Source organism: Parasteatoda tepidariorum, chromosome 10 (assembly GCF_982258835.1).
Source record: "Parasteatoda tepidariorum strain Cologne lab strain chromosome 10, Ptep-v5.0, whole genome shotgun sequence".
Taxonomy (NCBI): Eukaryota; Metazoa; Arthropoda; class Arachnida; order Araneae; family Theridiidae; genus Parasteatoda; species Parasteatoda tepidariorum.
In genome coordinates, this window is record NC_141764.1 from 52,128,437 (window position 1) to 52,135,962 (window position 7,526).

General features: G+C 24.5%; 1 long non-coding RNA gene across 1 annotated transcript; it reads left to right on the forward strand.

Moving 5' to 3' along the window:
• The first annotated feature begins 1,070 nt into the window (after positions 1–1,070).
• On the forward strand, positions 1,071–3,238 carry LOC147802775 (uncharacterized). Its single transcript, XR_015429862.1, has 2 exons — positions 1,071–1,306; positions 3,064–3,238. It is a non-coding gene; the product is annotated as an uncharacterized LOC147802775 (long non-coding RNA).
• Positions 3,239–7,526: the final 4,288 nt, after the last annotated feature.

The window sequence follows — 7,526 nt, forward strand, 5'->3', positions numbered from 1 at the left end:
AAAATAGCGAAAAGCTATAAAAAAAAAAAAATAATAAAAATAAAATTAAAAAAAAAAAAAAATAAATAAATAAATAACGAGCGAAATGCTTGGAAGAAAAAAAATAAATATAATGAGCAAAAATTGAAGTTAATAAATAAACAGCATTAATCAACTAGTGGATCAATCTGTTCATCGAATTCTATCACAGATAAAATTCTGGAAGGGGAGTAATGTGGTGTAACTACCACTATAAATAATAAATACCAATTCACTAGTATATAAGACATGTTAACTTGATTCTATCATGAGGTACCTTTTGATAGATGAAGGTTGACAATGTCTATAAATAAATCCCCCACATTGGTGACCCGGACGTGATAAGAAATTGAATATTGATGGATGAATCCACATTAAACAGTTGATATGCTTAAAAAAAAAAAAAAAAAATCCGGTGAAGTAAATAAAGTCTCCCGGTTAATAAATAATAATGAGCGAAATGCTAGAAAAAAATTAATAATAGCGAAAAGCTATAAAAAAATGATGGGAAAAAAAGCTATAAAAAAAAAATAACGAGCGAAATGCTTGGAAGAAAAAAAAAATTATATATATATTGAGCAAAAATTGAAGTTAATAAATAAAACAGCATTAATCAACTACTGGTATCTGTTCATCGAATTCTATCACAGATAAAATTCTGGAAGGGGAGTAATAGTGTAACTACCACTATAAATAATAAATACCAATTCACTAGTATATAAGACATGTTAACTTGATTCTATCATGAGGTACCTTTTGATAGATGAACGTTGGCATAGTCTAAGATTAAATCCCCACAGATGAAACCAGAACCGAATATGTCGTTATGCTGCTTCCAGAAAATTCTAGAGAAACTAACGAGAAAATTCTGGATCGGGAATTGTAAATGAAATTACAGAAAAAGGCAGGCTGATAAAATATGTTAATTAATTATTTCATTTTAATAAAAAGATAAAGCTGTGAAAATAAATTTGCTTATTCGTTTCGGCTGTTGCTTGGCTGACCGCCTTTTTAATAAATAGAGGCATTTGATTGGTCGATTATATCATCGTTTTGTCAGGTTTACTAGAATGGCGTTTTTAGCATTTTTGTTTGGCGCAATTTTAATAACGCGCATGCTCAGTTTGATAATTTATTCAAACCAATCTAAGTACTTCGTAGACAAAGAATATAGACGCTTGTATCCCCTCCTTTGCTCGTGTAACTCAAACAAAGACATAAAGATGGAAAGATCAATCACTGTACCAAACAGATGTCAGGGTGAACTTTGACACTGGACACATCACTGGTCTCTATTTTTTTTTATTTGATTTTCATAAATTGTTATGATAAATAATAACATTCTGTCACTGTGCCAGAAAAATCTGATCACATTTTTTTTAAAGATTTATAATTTGTAAATTTTAAATGAAAAAATTAATGTATTTTAAAAAATTGATTTTTATATTGTTCTGAAATTCAAATACTTGAAATAAATAAAAAAAACAAACAATTTAAGTGCTTATTAAAAATATATAAAAAATATAAAATAACTAAAAAAATTAATAAAATGATTAAAATAAAATAGAACAGTTTTATAAGCAATCTAAGCTGCCCAAAGCATTTAATTTCATGATGAACAATAAATTGGAAAATGTTAATAATTGCTGAGATAGAGTCTCATAATTGCCTGTTAGCGTTCAGTTAGTTAGTTATTAAAACTTATTCATGATATTCATTTGTGCGTAATCTAAATTCTAATTATTTTCATTCAAAAAGTCTTTCAAAATATAATTTTATTCCTGTATTTAAATTACAAGTAACTTTGATATCTGGGTTGCCTACAAAAATTCAAAAAAGTACAAAAAAAATTTAGAGCATTTCACAGCATTTACTATTTATCAAAGATGATAAAAAAAATTATTGATTATTAAAAAATAATTTTATTGCGATAATCAACATTAAGCTGGAAACCTATTACTATTAAGCAATTTAAAAGACTTTTTCGTGGTTTTCCTTCGCATGTAACACAAATTTGATTACTTTAACTTAATCTTCATTAAAATAAATTATTCTTATAACTTTCATGAATTTGATTGTATTCTGATACTTAAATTGTTAATTACTTTGATTTCTGAATTGGATTAAGCATAATAAGGGTGTTTCATTACATTCACAAAATAAAAAAGCTCACACTTTGATTTCTGGGTTGAGTTAATAAGAAGAGCTTTTCGTTCTGTTCAGAAAGATGGTACCCTATCTATTAAGGATAATAATAATGAAAAAATGTTTATTTATAATTTTACTCCTATACTTAAATTGCAAATTATTTTATTTTATATACCAATAGCAGCAATCTGAAAAACATTTTTGTCTGTTTTTCATAGCGTATAACGCGAAATTTGATAATTTTAATTTCAATTTAATCTTGATTATAATTAATTATTTTTACAACTTAATTGTTTATTAACTTAATTATTTATTAACTTAATTATTTTAACTTAATTATTTAAAATTAATTTATTAATTAATTTATCAATTAATTAAAATAATTAATTAACTTAATTATTTTAACTTAACTATAATTTATTTATAACTTAATTATTTTTATAAACATAATTATTTTTATAACGTAAATATGGTTTTATTCCGATACTAAAATAGCGAGTTACTTTGATTTTCGGTTAAAAACTACAAAAATTTGAAGAACATCTCGTTATAGTCACAAAGAAGTCTCTCAAAGATGCTGAAAAATGATTCATTATAAAAAAAATTCATTGCGATTACTGAACTTCTAAATGGAATCAAGCCATCTGAAAGATATTTTCGTGGTTTCCCTTCACGTATAATGCAAAATATGATTGTTTTCTCAAATTTTTATTCAAGCAAGGAAGAAAAATATTTATACCATTATTAACCACTCCAAAAACCAGAGTAAATGCTTTATTATAAAACTGATGCGTCCAGAATTTGGAATTATGATGAACTTGCCTGTATATTTTGATTCAATAAATTGATTTATTTTCTGCTTCCCTTCTTACCATTATTTTTTTTTTTTTTTTTAAGTGAAAAATGATTCTTCTACATTACTGTTAGAAAATTTGACGGTTCATCAGGTTGTCTTTTGTCAACATCTGAAAATAAAATTCGAGCAAATAGTATTGTATTTGTAATGGCGAAAATATCCAAATGATAAAATAAACATGAACTTTTTTTACATTGTTAAAATTAAAAAACTTAAGTACTCGGGTTCCTATGATTTTATTATTTTACTAATAACTTATTCTAGTATGTTATATTGAAATATCTGATATATGTTATATTGAAATATCTGATATATGTATTATGATTTTATTATTTTACTAATAACTTATTCTAGTATGTTATATTGAAATATCTGATATATGTTATATTGAAATATCTGATATATGTATTTTGAAATATCTGATATATGTATATTGAAATATCTGGAGAAAAAAAAATTTCTAACCAAATGTTCTTTGAGTCAGGAAGAGACAAAAAATACCTGTTGATTTTTTTGAAATATTCTTTCTATCACAAACGCCTTAAAACTTTGTTATCGGTAAAAATAATTTCAGATGATTTTAATCCTTCATCTCTTATTAACCTCGTTATATCATGCTTTTGATCAAAGTTCAGCAGCGTGTCGGCGTTCTTTCTCTCCTAAATATTAATTTGATCCCTACACACGTTTTTTATTCCATTACTTATAAGGATTCGTAAAATATATATTAACTTATATATTAATATATATATATTATATAGGATATATATTATATAATTATATAATAAAATATATATTATATATTATATAATAAAATATATATTATATAGGATTAGAGAACAACTGAATTATCTTCTTCAAAAATGGCAGTTATTTAATTTAAATTTGATACTTTTGTGTGTGATCATATCTCAGTGTCAACCATATCGGTGTCACGTATCAATGACATCCAATAAAAATCTAACTGTCAATGAACTTATTAACTGAGGTGAAGGGATTAATTGAATGCTTAATAAAATAAGAGCTTTCTTTGATGATATGTTTTTTAAATTAGTGGTGAAATCGTCTAATAATTATTTTGAAAAATCGTTGCAAGAAAGGTTTGCAAGGGTATTTTTTTTTTCAGACTCATGCGAGTTAATTCAAATCAAATAAATATACTATATGTACTCTCTTTTTCTTTCTTCCGGATTCTAACGAATTAAAGAGTATTCATACTTATCAAGGTATTTTACAACAAAGTGCTAACATAGTACAAAGGTACATATAGTATTGATTTCTGTGCATAGATTTTTTTTTCCTTCTATATTTGCTTTCGGAAATTTAGCTGTATAATATTTTATACCCAGTTATGTAATTCTGTTGCGATCGTAATTTTTCTTAGAAAATTATTATTTAGATGATTAGTTGAATATTCATAAAGTACGTTAAGAAGAGGTTTGAAAAAAAAAGTAATCAATATCATGCGTAAATACTTTGGTTTTTTTTCCTTCTTTTTTTAATAATGTGTTACGTTTTCTTTTTTTAAATCATTCATTGCCACTTATTTAATTTAATTACATATAATTTCAAGATAAAAACATATCTCAGTTTTTACATAAGCATGTGAAAATCTAATATTTCATGCAGTCTTTCTGGTGGTTTGTGTTAGAGTGATAAATATTTGTTTCAAAACTATAATGTATGTTTCCGCAACTCTATCTCAGTACTATGACCCTTAGCAGTGAGTTCATTAACTAACATTATATTCAAATGTTCTGTAAATGAAATGAATATAATAATTTTAAAATCTAATATTTCATGCAGTCTTTCTGGTGGTTTGTGTCAGAGTGATAAATATTTGTTTCAAAACTATAATGTATGTTTCCGCAACTTTATCTCAGTACTATGACACTTAACAGTGAGTTCATTAACTAATATTATATTCAAATGATCTGTAAATGAAATGAATATACGTATATTGATTATCACTAAATGTCAAGTTTACTACTATGGATTGCAAATTCATTCAATTTCTTCTATTCTTTATGTAAGTCAATTTCATGAAATTTTGAGAAATTTTTTGTACTATTTAGAGATAAAAGAATTCTTTGCATGCATTCTGAGATGTATAAAGCAAGATTTTAGAAATGTTTAATTAATTTTTTTTAAGTACTTTGAAAACTCTGGTATTTGATAACTCCTTTAATATTTACGCGATTTCGTTATAAATTTGTTATATAGATAACTATTAATCTAACTAAGTAATAACTATTGTTATTTTAATTAAGTAAAGTTAATAAACTGTATACGATTGGAACAATCATTTGAGCAAAGCACAAAACGGGAATAAATTTAACTATTATAGGTTATATTCTCTAAAGAATAACTACCTCGTTTTTTTCCCACAAAAAATTTACTGAATTTAAAAAAAAAAAAATTTTTTTTAAGAAAATAAGATCAATGCAGAAAAGATTATATAGACAATATATAATTGATTTTATTTTGAACTAATATTTATCTAACAGATAAATTTTATTTAGATATAAAAAAAAAGTTATAAGGATAGAATATCTCTTTCTAAAATTAGATATTCATGTAAATAAACTATTTCAGCTTAAAAATTGGCGTTTAACTTCTAAATTGAGTTAATATAAATGAACACATTAAGTTATATTTTTTAATCAAAGTAAAATAATATGTTTCTTAAAATTCAAGCAAATCTTTTTCGTGTATTATATGACCAAGTTTAATCATAATGCAAAACTGAAAATGTGTTTCTCTCATTATAAATATGTAAAGTCACACTTTAGGGCCAAATTAAATACTAAATAAAGAAATTAAAATCATTTTTTCTTTTTTAATTGTGTTGTTATGTCTTTCTTTTTTGTGCATATTCCATATAAATAAGAAAAGAATGGTTGCAGATAAGACATTAATGTATAATTTATTCAAAATAATTCATAAAGTAATCAAGAAGGATAAAATAAAATCATCAAGATCTCTGGAGAAGTTTAATTTTTATTACAGCATTGATTGTTATACCATGTGTTCATTTATTAGTTCAATAATGGATCAGTAAAAACTTATTGCAACATTTCACATATTTCAATAGCAGTTTTGACAACTGTAGAGATTTCTTTCCTCTACTATGTTAAATATAAGTTTAATCTGCGTAATTTAATCTACACAAATAATCAAATGAAGGCTATTAAATCAATTAACCAGTGTGTTTTGGAAAGCTAATTATATTGCTTTAAATTCTGATTTTAATTATAAAATCAGAATGTGAGATATATAACTTGCAACATTTTAATATTTCAACAGATTTTTTCTGACAAAATTGTTATAAGTCGGAACAAATTAGATTTGACAATAAAATTCAGTATCATCCTCTTACATGTCATATTTTGCTGGCATTTCAGTATTTCTTTTTCTCTTTGAAAGATAGAACAAGTTTATGTTACATTGGAAGTAAGATAATTTTCAATTTTTTATAGGTTCGAAGTATATTAAAAACGAAAAATAGGTAATGGTTGTAAATAAGTTTTTGCTAATTTGGTTGGCTATAGTAATGGAGATAAACTATCCTGTTCAGTTCTTGCTAAATAGCCATCTAGGTCCTTAAGAAGTTAAACATGTGGCAGCAAAACTAAAAAGAAGTATTTTAATATGTGTATATTCACCACAACATTCAATATTTAATTTCAAAAACTTGTAAATTCGTGGTAACGAAATGTGTGATTTTTCAAATTCTAATTTTAACTTTATAATTACGACACTAATGCTACAGTTTTCTTAATTTATTAAGGACAATATAAGTCCTGTTGAAATATTAAGATACAGACTACTACAAGCATAAAAACTTAATTTTTCTAAATGAAATTTCAAATTTAAGAAAATAAATAAAAAGAGTTTCAAATCTTTGAAAAAATTAAAATTCGCCAAAAATTGACGTCTATGTCCTGAAGGTTCTAGTAAATTGCAGAGTAAATTTTACTTAGAGTTTTTCGTTGAGTTTTGCCGTTGTAGATTATTTAGAGATTTGCAAGTTTTTTTGGAGTTTTACTAATTTTAATTGAATTTAATTTTAGTAGAGAAAATAATGTTCCACTGCTCATACATTCTAAAAGAAAAAATAGTGGCACTATATAAAAATGGAAAATCCATCACAGAAATTAGTTGGGTATTGAATATGTCGTATTATACAGCTAGAACATGGCATTTGAGGCAAATAAATTGTATTTTTAAGTTGAAAATTCGTAATTTAAAGATATATATTTCGAAATAAATTCCTTATTACTTAAGTGTATTAAATTGTAATCAGCATCTGATTTTATTTTTAAATTTTTCATGTATTGTTGCAAAAAAAAATTAGTTTCTCAAAACTATTTGCATTATTAACTCTTTAAACGAACCCTCTATTTTTTTGTAAATTTATGTTAAACTACATTTCAGATTTTTTTGTAAAATAAAAGTTCATGGAGCCTATTATTTTTTATAGTTTGCCTAAAAGTAATTTGGT